Source organism: Microcebus murinus, chromosome 2, assembly GCF_040939455.1.
Source record: "Microcebus murinus isolate Inina chromosome 2, M.murinus_Inina_mat1.0, whole genome shotgun sequence".
Classification (NCBI taxonomy): Eukaryota; Metazoa; Chordata; class Mammalia; order Primates; family Cheirogaleidae; genus Microcebus; species Microcebus murinus.
In genome coordinates this window covers 32,905,027-32,918,469 of record NC_134105.1, presented here as the reverse complement: position 1 = coordinate 32,918,469, position 13,443 = coordinate 32,905,027, and the positions used below count along the sequence as shown (strand labels likewise).

General features: G+C 41.6%; 1 pseudogene across 2 annotated transcripts; it reads left to right on the top strand.

The window, feature by feature from the left end:
• Positions 1–271: 271 nt before the first annotated feature.
• Positions 272–12,953, top strand: LOC105877614 (zinc finger CCHC domain-containing protein 9 pseudogene; annotated as a pseudogene). Of its 2 annotated transcripts, none has more exons than XR_012914892.1 (3): positions 272–427; positions 876–1,057; positions 12,452–12,953. The product of XR_012914892.1 is annotated as a zinc finger CCHC domain-containing protein 9 pseudogene, transcript variant X2 (transcript). The 2 variants fall into 2 exon arrangements; XR_012914889.1 differs by lacking the exon at positions 12,452–12,953 and adding an exon at positions 1,136–6,060.
• The last annotated feature ends 490 nt before the right edge of the window (positions 12,954–13,443 follow it).

The following is a 13,443-nucleotide window of genomic DNA, read 5'->3' as shown; positions in this document are numbered from 1 at the left end:
AATCCCAGCACTTTAGGAGGCTGAGGGGGAGGATCGCTTGAGCCCAGGAGTTTGAGACCAACCTGGGCAACACAGCGAGACCCTGTCTCTACAAAAATTTAAAAAATTAGTTGGGTGCAGTGGAACATGCTTATAGTCTCAGCTACTTGGGAGACTGAGGCAGAAGGATTGCCTAAGCCCAGGAGTTCGAGGTTGCAGTGAACTATGATTGCGCCACTACACTCCAGCTTGGGTGACAGCAAGACCCAGTTGCAAAAAAAAAAACAAGAACAAGAAGAGGCACCAGAGATCTCTCACTGCAGTCACAGAGGAAAGGCCAGTGAGAACACCCCAAGAAGGCAGATGCCTGCAAGCCAGGAAGAGAGGCCTCCTCACCAGAAACCAACGCTGCTTGTACTTCGATCTTGGACTTCCAGCTTCTAAAACCGTGAGAAAATAAATGCCTTTCCTTTAAGCCACCCTCTCTGTAGTATCTTGTCATGGCAGCTTGAACTGACTAATACACTTCCTTACCTACTTTAAATTTCATGCTCAGCCATAACCAACCATTGCAAACACCCTCCACTCCCTGGCTGTATCTCACTTTGTGTCGTTTGCTTGGCAAAACCCAAACCTTGGTGAAATCCGATTCTTCCATGTCTATATCGGCACTACAGAATATGGCTGAAGAAAAGCAGCCGTGTTGAATGGACCACTTTACATTCATGACCACCTACCTCAAGTGGGCACTTAACTTCCTGGCAATTATTCTACATTTTTCTAGTCCATTAACTCTCCTACTCTCTGAGTTAATTATTTCACATCTTTTCCTTCCTCTTTATACACGGTCCATCCTAACTCTCTGCTAATGACCGTGCTTCTTATCTCACTAACAGAGGCCACCGGGAGAGAACTTCCAGAGCTCCCGCCATCAAACCTGCCTTCTCCCCTGGGGCTGTCTGTGCCGCCACCTTATTCCTGTGGTTCCAGATACTCTCCAGCGGATAATCGCCATCCGCATTCAAAGATGCTGAATTGGCCTCCAATCTGCCCCCAAAAAAGTCCAGAAAACAAAAAGGTAAACGCTTTCCTTCTTTCCCCTTCCGGCTATTGTACTGTTTCCCTGCTCCCCTTTAAAGCAAACCCCTCAACACAGTTGTCCAGGTTCACCGTCTCCAGTCTCTCTCCATCTGGTCACCCCTGGCGCCCCTTGGTGAGGATTTCACCCTGTCGCTCCTCCAGAGCTGGCCCTCTCTGGGTTCTCGTCTCGCTCCACGACCAGCAGCTCGTGACAGAGGTCACTCTCTCCTCCTTGGACACATCTGCCTCACATGGTTCCCAGAACAGCACAGTGTCCTGGTTATCTATCCTCTGTCTCCGTCACGACTTGTACTGGCTCCTCCTTATGTCCCAGACCTCCAATAACAGAATGTGCCGGGCCATTTCTCTCTTTCTGCAGGGGACCTGGGCGCACAAAGTTCATCACTCGTGATCTTGGAGTCCTCTTTCCCTCAGGTAGCCACATGCTTGCTGTTACCTCCTTCTGGCTTTATTTAAGGGCCCCTTCCCAGGGAAGCCTTGTCCTGGCTAAACTCCTACTCCTCTTCCCACCTACCACATACAAACTTATTATCCACATTCCTTAATTTACTTTTCACATTAGCAGTAAATACTACCAACATAATATATAATAATTCCCCTCTGTACCTTGTTTGTTTTCTGTCTTTCCTACTAGAATGTGAGCTCCAGGAGGGAAGCAGTTTTTACCTTCTTTAGTCACTTTATCTCCAACACCTAGAGCAGTGCTTTGTATATAGCAGGTGCTTACTAAATATTCATCCAGGCCAGGGGCGGTGGCTCACTCCTGTAATCCTAGTACCCCTGGGTGGCCGATGCAGGCGGATCACTTGAGTTCAGGAGTTTGAGACCAACCTGAGCAAGAGTAAGGCCCTGTCTGTACTAAAAATAGAAAACATTAAATTAGGCAGGCGTGCTGGTGCACACCTGTAGTCCCAGCTATTCGGGAGGCTGAGGCAGGAGGATCACTTGAGCCTGGGAGTTTGAGGTGTGAGCTAAGCTGACGCCATAGCACCCTAGCCCAGGTAACAGAGCAAGATTCTGTCTCACTAAATAAATAAATAAAATTCACTGAATGGATGAGCAATAATGCCAACTTGCCCATAAATAGTAGTAGCTCACCCTCTACCACAAGGATATTTATAAATATGTAAATTGTTTTTACTCAGGCAAAGAAATATTCATTTGGTTATGCCTTGGTAATTCACGTATGTTTTTAGAACAAAGAGAAACTCAGCAATGATCAAAAGCTTACACAAGCAGCACCAACCAGAAACCTCTTCAGATCTTCACTCCCAGGTTGAGGCAACTTTAGCCTTCAAGAGTGAGCACAGCCCTCAGTTTTCAGATCAAATTGTAAGGAAATGTGTAAAGTCTTACCGATACACTAACCCTATCACTGGAATAGTGTGCCACAATTAGTTTGGGATAGTAGAAAGCCAAAGCAGAATTTAAAAAGATAAAATGGGCTTCCGGTCCCGAAAACCAACGTGGCCGTAGGGGAGCGTGCTTCTCTGGCTTGCTAACTCAGCTGCTCTGGAGGACTCATGCACGGTCGCTAAGGTACCTCTGATGAAACTATGACCAGGTGGGCACGTGTTAGTACCACACGTAACAAGAGACCCTTGCCTGCCACATCATGGGAGGATGTGAAGAAGGAGTCCTTCAAGGGAACAAGCCAAAACCTACCAAAGCACAAACAAGTTGAAACCAATAGGCTATCCCTTAAAAATGATGCACCCCCAGCAAAACATAAAAAGAACAAAAAGAAAAAAGAGTCCTTCCATGAAGATGTGAATGGATTCATGGAATACCTAAGACAGAACTCACAGATGGTTCACAATGGGGACATTACAGCAACAGACAATCAGGAAGTAAGGGAAGAAATTGCAGTTGCTTTAAAGAAAGACAGTCGACAGGAAGGAAGACGATTAAAAAGACAAGCAGCAGAGAAAAATGCAATGGTATGTTTCCATTGTAGAAAACCTGGTCATGGAATTGCAGATTGCCCAGCCGCCCTTGAAAATCAAGATATGGGCACTGGAATATGTTACCGGTGTGGGTCCACAGAGCATGAAATAACCAAGTGTAAGGCTAAAGTAGACCCAGCTGTTGGTGAATTTACTTTTGCAAAATGTTTTGTTTGTGGGGAAATGGGACACCTGTCTAGACCTTGTCCTGATAATCCCAAAGGAGTCTATGCTGTTGGTGGTGGTTGCAAACTTTGTGGCTCTGTGAAACACTTTAAGAAAGATTGCCCTGAAAGTCAGAATTCAAATCAAATGATCACAGTTAGTCACTGGGCAAAGGGAATGAGTACAGACTATGAAGAAATTTTGGATGCACCTAAACCACAGAAACCCAGAACAAAGATACCTAAAATTATTAATTTTTGATAAGACTAGCACTGTTGTTAGTTACCACCTCATTGTTACTTTCTAAAGTGGGCCTACTTCACTAATTAGAGCTAGGCTCCCTTGTTGCTAAGCCTATATTGTAGATATCAGTATGATCTGGGAGTGGTCAAAACCAGTTTTCTGCATTCTGTCTATTAAAGGGTACTTCTGCCAATGTTTGGAGAAAATCACTGAAGAAAAAAGAATGAGATGATTAAATTGAACTTTCTAAAAGAACATTTTTAACAGACGGAACTTAGACATATCTAAGTGGTTATAAACCTGATTGTAACAATCATCTTTTTTAAAAGCAAAATTATGCATAAATGTAAACCATCCCTAACAAAGGGTACTGCTTATTTTTGGAAATGAATTTTTGGTTATATTGTTTTCTTGGTTCAAAGTATCAATTTATTATTATAGTAGAAATTTATAAGTTGCCACAAGGTCTGTATTTTCAAAATATTGAATAAAAACACACTTGCTATTTGAAAATAAATAAATAAATAAAAAGATAAATTGGCTAAAATATATGGACCAAAATGGCCAGATGTCTTGCCTGTAGTTCTCAAGATCATGAGATCTGTAGCTGACAGGACAGGATGGGCTCATGAAACTTCGTTCTACACTTGCAGCGACCACCCACTTGGAAAACATTTATACATAAAATAGCATTTCGCTAGATTATTACAAAGCATTACTGAAATGTGTCAAAAGTTGTAATTAGCTGGGTGTCGTGGTGTGCCGTGATGTCATAGTACTCTAATCAGGGCAACGGAGTGAGACTGTCTCAAAACCAGAAAAAAGTTTCCATGCACAGGGACAAGAAGCCTAAATAGTCACCCTGGTGAAACTGAGCTATAATCTACAAACTGGAGATTGAATATACATGAAGATCAATCAGAGCCTAACAGTACTGGTCTGTGGCCTGATAGAAACTGGGCTGCACAGCGGGAGGGGAGCAGGCAGGGGAGCAAGCAAAGCTTCTTCTGTATTTACACCTATTCCCCATGGCTGGCATCGCTGCCTGAGCTCCACCTCCTGTCATATCTGCTGTGGCATTAGATTCTCATCAGAATGAGAACCCTACTTAAACTGCGCATGTGAGGGATCTAAGTTGTGCTCTCCTTATGAAAATGCCTGATGATCTGACGTGGAGCTGAGGCGGTGATGCTAGCGCTGGGGAGCGGCTGCAAATACAGACTGTCATTAGCAGAGAGGTTTGACTGCACAATAAGTGTAATACACTTGACTCATCCTGAAACCATCCCCCAACCCCATCCATGGAAAAATTACCTTCCATGAAACCAGTCCCTGGTGCTAGAAAGGTTGGGGACTGCTGAATCAGAGGAAAGAAGCACCACTTGAGCTTCCCTGGGGAGGACCATCTCAGCTTGTACTCACCACCCACATATCCTGGTCCAGGCTGCCCAACTTGAAGAGAGGTCTGCCCCAGGGCCATGGCAGCTTCTTATACCTATTGTATGGACTTTTAGCTTTAAGAATAACTGGGTGGAGGCTCGTCATGGTGGCTCACTCCTATAATCCCAGCACTTTGGGAGGCTGAGGCAGGAGGATTGCTTAAGGCCAGGAGTTCAAGGCCAGCCTGAGCAACATAGCAAGACCCTGTCTCTACAGGAAAAAAAAAATGTTTTTTAAAGAATAATTTGATGGATATTTTATATTGGCTTATTATTTGCTCTCTGGATGCCAACTGACACTTGTCCTAACCAAGGAGGCTGGAAGTGGGCCAGTTTGTGAGCAGTGTTGTTCCGGCAAGTGTTACAGCAATTGACCAGGGGAAGAACCGCGTGGCACACAGAGAGTTAGCGGAGAATCAGCTTTTATTTCACCGGCGGGCTCAGAGGGGCATGCCACCAAATTCTGAGCACCTCTTCCTTATTTCTCTCCAGTCTTATACATTTCTTGGGTCACACACAACCAATCAACTATGAGCATGCACCACTGAATTATCCAATTAACAGTGGGATTAATAGGATTAGCCTTAAGCTTCACGGGTATCCAGTCAGCAGTGGATTTTGCCTCAGGGTCCCCGGGCTGGGGCTTTTCCCTATCAATGTAAGAGGTTACAACTTTAAGGAGAATAATTCTGTCACTATCCTTGCTTCTCCAAGGAAAAAACTTAAGCAAATTAGCAATTTTTCCTGACTGGATAAAAAAGAAAAGAAAGAGGACTTACCCAATTCCTGCCTTAAAGACACAGTCACTGTGCTGGTGACCTCCGCTCTGTGAAAAGGAGACCAAACAGTGAGACCAAGCAGTGACAAAGGGCAGTTGTCATAGTGCTGGTCACACCATCCCCTCTGAATGCACCGGTTTGGTTTGGGGTCTCATTTCTAAGGGACAGAAAACATGCCACGCCAAAGTGATAAGGATCTTCCACTCCAGAGCCAGGCATGGTGGCTCAAGTCTGTAATCCCAGCTACTGCAGAGGCTGAGGAGGGAGGATTGCTTGAGGCCAGGAGCTCAAGACCAGCCTGGGCAACATAACAAGACCCTCCCTGTCTCTTAAAAAAAGAGGATTTTGCAAGGATCTTCCACTCCAGAGAGAAAAGAACTGTCATCCAAAAGATTGAGGAAAAAAAGTTCTGAAATGATTGATAGGCTTTTGTTTGATTACTATATGGCTTTTGTGTGTCAAAAATCCAGAGATAAAAATATAACGCTTTCCTCAAACTCTCCCTTCTGTTCATAAAGATACTTTGTATCTTGAAGCATTGGATCAGTTCTCATGGGGCACCCAGGATAACAATGTCTCTCCTCTGGGGAGACTTTTGAAGCCTGGGGACACAGAAAAGTTGTTTCTGACACTGCTGGTATAGGACCAATAAAACCCTCCAAATGCACGCTGTCCACTGTGTAATTTCCAACGCTTTCACACTCTTTCCACAAATAGCCACCACCATTAAGGGGTTTTAATGTTTCGTTCAAAATGGATTAGTTCCTGTGGCCAATAGCCAATGTAATTATAATGAATGTCGTATTAATCTCTGTATTTCTCTGAGTTCAATACATCACTGTATCTTAATCTTCCGCTCTTCAGTTGCTCAATTACCCAATTAGACTGTTGGTGATCATTTATTGGGACTTATTTCATCTGTGGTACATGAGCTTACTTTTGATTCCCAAGGAATTGATCCGGCTCATGTGATTATGGGGATATTATTCTGGTTATGCACCGCTTCTAGTCTTTCCCCCAAGCAAAATTATGGAATCTCAGAGAAATCACTGAAACGGAAAGGCTTTGTACATTAACTTTCCCAATATATGGTGTTGCCAGGTCCATTAAGAAAAATTATCTAACATTTTAGAACAAGTTGGTAATGTCACATATAATAACACTCTAGAAGATATTACAACAAAAAGACTTCTGCCACTAGCCGTACGGCTCATTAGATATTTTGAAAAGCCCTCCTTCTTAAAAATATATTGAAACTGGATACATTTTAACAAATAGATGTTCATATGCTTTGTTGGGACCACAAGAAGCTTGGGAAAATCTCTAAGAGCCTAAAACAGACACAAAGAGCTGAAATCAGTTATATGCCCACGTGGACGTGAGGCTACTGTGGGGGAAATGCCAGTACTAGAAACGTAGAGCCCAAGACGTTATGGGAAGTAGGAGGCATGTCTTGGACCTAAAGAAAGTGAGGCAATAACAAGGAAACATTGTCTCTGTTGTGGATTTGAGTGAAAATAGTAAGATGTAGGGAGCAACGACTACCTCTACAGCTAAGGCAGAGTACCCAGGAAAGGAACAAACTTGGAAGAGAGCTGCCCAGCCCACGGCTGAGATTCAGACCTCAGTGCAGAGGGTGCAGCTGTGCTCCACTGGGTGGGAGAGAAGGTGACACAGACCAGCGCTGGCAGGCAGGAAACTGTCCGGTGAGGTGCCAGCTAGACTTGTCTGGAAACCACCTGTTGGGGTGCCAGAAAAACTCACTGGGAAGCCACCTGCTGGCATCCACATCAGTGGAACAAGAAGGAACCAGGAAGAGAAGTCCCTTCCTTTTGCAATGTCCCTCCAGCAACCTCTTCTGGCAAGATCTAACCTTGCGTCTGTTGACAAAGGAGAAATGTTTATAAGGTCAAGCTCTAGGACAGAGAAGGTAGGATTTGGAGTGAACAGCAATAAATTGCATAATAAGGACAGAGAAGGTAGGATTTGGAGTTGAGCAGCAATAAATTGCATAATAACTGCATAAATACCTAAATGCGAAAAGCAAAACCATAAAGCTTTTAGAAGACATTATAAAAGAATAGCTTCATGGTCTTGGTGTTATTAAGACATCTACAGCACCAACCATAAGGAACTGATTGATCATTTCACTAAATGAAAATAAACTCCTGTTTAACAAAAGTCACATTAAGGCAGTGAAAAATGAATCCTAAGAGTGGGAGAAGATATTTGTAGCATATATAAGCAATAAAGGACTAGTATCCAGATAATACGAAGAGCAGGATGTGGCAGGTGTATTTTCCAAACACAGCAGCAGCAGCAATGCCTCCCATTTCAGGTGCTCCTGTATGATGTGACCCTGACATTCCTCCCATTGAGAGGTAAGGGTTATGTCTGGTCCCCTTTAGAGATTCACTTGTAACCAACAGAATGCAACAGAAGTAACACTGCATGACGCCCAAAGCAATACAGCTGCCTGGTTTATGTGGCTCACTCACCTTTTGAAGCCTTGAGCTGACATGTAAGAATTCTGACTACACTGAGGCTAGTTCTTTTTTTTTTTTTTTTTTTTAAAGACAGAGTCTCACTCTGTTGCCCAGGCTAGAGTGAGTGCCGTGCCATCAGCCTAGCTCACAGCAACCTCACACTCCTGGGCTCAAGCAATCCTCCTGCCTCAGCCTCCCGAGTAGCTGGGACTACAAGCACGCGCCACCATGCCTGGCTAATTTTTTCTATATATTTTTAGTTGGCCAATTAATTACTTTCTATTTATAGTAGAGACAGGGTCTCACTCTTGCTCTGGCTGGTTTCAACCTTTTGACCTTGAGGGATCCGCCCACCTCCTCCTCCCAAAGTGCTAGTATTATAGGCGTGAGCCACCACAAGCGGCCTGAAGCTAGTTCTTAAAGAAGCACAGATCACATGGAGAAGTCCTATGAAGGTATTCCAGCCAACTGCCCAAGTGAGATCCCAGACAATAGGCGCATCCACCACCAGACATGTAACAAAATACAACCAGATAACTTTACCCCTCAACCACTGAGTCACCCCAGATGTTGAGACTCACCCGCTGAAGTCCCAGATACAGACACAAGCCATACCTACTGTGTCCTGCCTAAGTTCATGAACCACAGAATCTATGGGCCTAGTAAAATTGTTGTTCTATGCCACTAAGGTTTGAAACGATTTGTTATGTAGCAATAGTTAACTGGAACATCTTACAAGTCAATATAAAAAAGAACAAGAAAATCCAATAGGAAAATCTCACAAATGAGGAAATCCAATAGGCAATAAACTATGAAAGTTGGCCAACCTCATCGGTAATTAGGAAAATGCAAATTAAAGCTACAGTGAAAAAATGGAACACCCAGATATGCAAAGCAAATATTATCAAAGCTGAAGAGAAAGATAGAGCCCAGTACAATAATTGTTGGAGCTCTCAACACACCACTTTCAGCATTGTGCAGATTATCTAGACAGAAAATCAACAAAGAAACATTGGACTTAGGCTGCACTATAGGCGAAATGGACCTAATAGATATTTATAGAACATTTCATCCAACAGCTGCAGAATATACATTCCTCTCCTTGGCTCATGTATCATTCTCAAGGATAGACCATATGTTAGGCCACAAAACAAGTTTTAACATTTTTTAAAAACTTGAAATTATATCAAGTATTTTCTCTGACCACAAGGGAATAAAACTAGAAATCAATAACAAGAGGAACATTGGAAAATATACAAATACATGGAAATTAAACAATATGCTCCTGAATGACCAGAGGGTCAATGAAGAGATTAAGAAGGAAATTTAAAAATGTTCCTAAACAAATGGAAATGAAAACACAACATATCAAAACCTGTGGTGGCCGGGCACCGTGGCTCACACATGTAATCCTAGCACTTTGAGAGGCCGAGGCGGGAGGATTGCTCTAGCCCAGGCAACAGAGTGAGACTCTGTCTCAAAAAATAAAATAAAATAAAATACCTGTGGGATATAGCAAAAACAGTACTAAGAGTATAATTTGTAGCAATAAGTGCCTACATCAAAAAAAATACAAAAGTTTCAAATAAACAACTTAACAATGTGTCTTAAAGAACTAGAACAACAAAGCAAATCAAACCCAAATTAGAAGAAAATAAATAATAAAGATCAGAGCAGAAATAAATGAAACTGAAACTAAAAAAATACAAAAGAGCAATGAAATGAAAAGTTGGTTTTTTGAAAAGATAAATAAAATTGACATACTTTTAGCTGGACTAAGAAAAAAAAAGACCCAAATAAATAAAATCAGAGGTAAAAAAGGAGATATTACAACTGATACTGCAGAAATTTGGTTTCAGCCTCCCAAGTAGCTGGGACTACAGGTGTATGCCACCATACCCGGCTAGATTTTTCTATTTTTAGTAGAGACGGGGGTCTCGTTCTTCCTCAGGCTGGTCTCCAACTCCTGAGCTCAAGCAATCCTCCCGCTTTGGCCTTCCAGAATGCTAGGATTACAGTCGTGAGGCACCGTGCCCAGCCTGTATGTCTTCTTTTGAGAAATGTCTATTCAGATCTTTTGCCCACTTTTAAATGGATTACTTGATTTTTTTTTCTATTGAGTTGTTTGAGCTCCTTATATATTCTAGTTATCAATCCTTTGTCAGATGGGTAGTTTGAAAATATTTTCTCCCATTCCGGGGGTTGACTCTTCACTTTGCTGATTGTTTGCTATGCAGAAACTTTTTAGTTTGATGTCCCATTTGTCCAATTTTGCTTTTGTTGCCTGTGCTTTTGGTGTATTACTCAAGAAATTATTGCCCAGACCAATGTCCTGGAGCATTTCCCCCATGTTTTCTTTTAGTAATTTCATAGTTTTAGGTCTTAGATTTAAGTCTTTAATCCATTTTTATTTAATTTTTATGTATGGCAAGAGATTAAGGGTCTAGTTTCATTCTTCTGCATATGGACATCCAGTTTTCCCAACACCATTTGTTGAAGAGACTGTCCTTTCCTCACTGTATGTTCTTGGCATGTTTGTTGAAAGTAAGTTCACTATAGATGTTTGGATTTATTTCTGGATTCTCTATTCTGTTCCGTCTCAAAAAAAAAAAAACAAGAAGAAGAAGAAGACATACAAATGGCCAACATGTATGTGAAAAAATGTGCTCAACATCATTAGTCATCAGAGAAATGCAAATCAAAACTACAGGGCTGGGCTGGCTCACACCTGTAATCCTAGCACCCTGGGAGGCCGAGGCAGGCAGATTGCTTGAGGTCAGGAATTTGAAACCAGCCTGAGCAAGAGCGAGATCCTGTCTCTACTATAAATAGAAATAAATTAATTGGCCAACTTATATATATATAGAAAAAATTAGCCGGGCATGGTGGCGCATGCCTGTAGTCACAGCTACTTAGGAGGCTGAGGCAGCAGGATTGCTTGAGCCCAGGAGATTGAGGTTGCTGTGAGCTAGGCTGACGCCACAGCACTCACTCTAGCCTGGGCAACAAAGTGAGACTCTGTTCCCAAAAAAAAAAAAAAACTACAATGAAAAAAAACTACAATGAGATATCATCTCATTCCAGCTAAAATGGCTTTTATTAAAAACACAAGCAATAATGAATCCTGGCAAGGATGTGGAGAAAGGGCAACCCTCATACACTGTTTGTAGGAATGTAAATTAGTGCAATCACTGTGGAGAACAGTGTGGAGGTTCCTCAAAAAACTAAAACTACCAAATGACCCAGCAATTCTACTGCTAGGAAAATATCCAAAAGAAAGGAAATCAGTATATTGAAAAGATATCTGCATTCTCATGTTTGTTGCAGCACTATTCACAATAGCCGAGATTTGGAATTAACCTGTGTCCATCAACAGATGAATGAATAAAGAAATGTGGTACATATACACAAAAAAGAATGAAATCTTGTCATTTGCAACAACATGAATGGAACTGGAAAACATTATGTTAAGTTAAATAAGCCAAGCACAGAAGACAAATATCTCATAATTCTCCTTCACATGTGGGAGCTAAATATTAAAATAATTGATCTCATGGAGACAGAGTAAAATGATGGTTACCAGAGGTTGGGAAGGTCAGCAAGTATGGGGGACAAAGTGGAGATAATTAACAGGTATAAAAATATAGTTAGATCGATAGAATGAATAATATTTGATAGCACAACAAAGTGACTATCGTCTACAATAAGTTGTAGTTATACTATGAAATAACTAAAAGAGTACAGTTGTAATGTTCCTAACACAAAGAAATAATAAATGCTTGAGGTGATGGATACCTCAATTATCCTGATTTGATTAATCCACATTGTGTGCCTGTATCAAAACATCACAGGTAACCTATAAACATATACAACTATTATGTACCCATAATAATTAAAAATAAAAAGAAATTTTAAAAATGAAATACACCCAACAAAGTGGCAAAAACTTTAAAGCCTGACATCTCAAGAGGCTGTGAAGAAGTGGAGTAACAGGAATTTTCTTTGCCTCGATCCTCTTGAAAGCAGAGCCTGAGACAAGGATTATCGTGTTAAGGCTTGATATGGGATGTGCCAGTTCAGGGCAGGAGGGTGAGGGAGAAAAAGAAGTGAGGCAGGGAAAAATATAACACAATGTGATATGTCACTGTCCTGGTTGTTGCTGTGCAACAAGCTTCCAAGAGACACAGCAGGTTGTTCATTAAACATGGTCATGTTTCATGTGGGAAGGGTTGCAAGGGGGAACCACACTTCAGAATAGAGAAAGGAGGGGAAATGTATCTTTCTGGCTCTTTCTCTTCTCCTGTTTCCATTAGTCAAGGTGTACATCACATGCAGTGATTCCCCTGCACTTCCAGCTTCCACGTTTCCGTGCTTCCCCTGGCCCTCTGGCAGCTCTCCATGGTGTGGATTTCTTCCAAACCTGAAAGTGGACAAGTGACCAGGTGCTTAGAAAGAGAAAGAGAGAAAGAAAAGAAGGCGGTTGAAGGAATCTGAGAAAGTACATGAGGTTTGTTGTCACAGTAAAAGATATTCACACACACACTAATGGGATATTGAATTGGTATAACCACTTTAGGACAAAAAATTGGTGGTATCTGGGAAAGTTGAAGATGGACATATCCTGTAATCTGGCAACTCTACTCCTAAGTTCATACCTTTTAGGAATGTGTGCACAAATCCACAGAATGAGATCACATGAACGAAAATGTTCACACCAACTTATTTGTCGTGGTCAAAACTGGAAGTAACCCAGATGCCCATCAACAAAAGAATGAGCAAATAAGTTGTTGTTTGCTCTTCCCATGTTATTCTACCATACACATGAGTCACAAAAATAAATTTGTTTCATAATTTATAGAAAATTGGAAAATATCTGTAAATCTGAAAGACTTTGGTTAATATGGACCTTGAACAAAATAGGATTCTCAGAGGTGAGTGTCAAATTGGCAATGCATATCCAAATGTTGTCCAAAAGAGAAAGCAACTTGGCCCAAGGACTCTATTTGCTTGGTCTTAATGACAATATATCCCTGTTCTAGAAACATTTATTGGATTTTGATTCAAACAAATATTCTTATTAAGTCAAATTTATATACAACAGTGATGGTAGCAAATTTACAAAACCACACTCATCTTGATTTTATTCTAGCCAAGAAAAAAGGGGCTTGTGCCCTCCTTGGTAAAGAACACTACTATGCATTCCAGAAAATTCCAGAGAAAAAGTATCAAGCACCAGATTGAGAATTGAGATCTATGATCTTGTGTTGGTATCTTACTAAGAGAACTAGGAATAAAATGACATAAG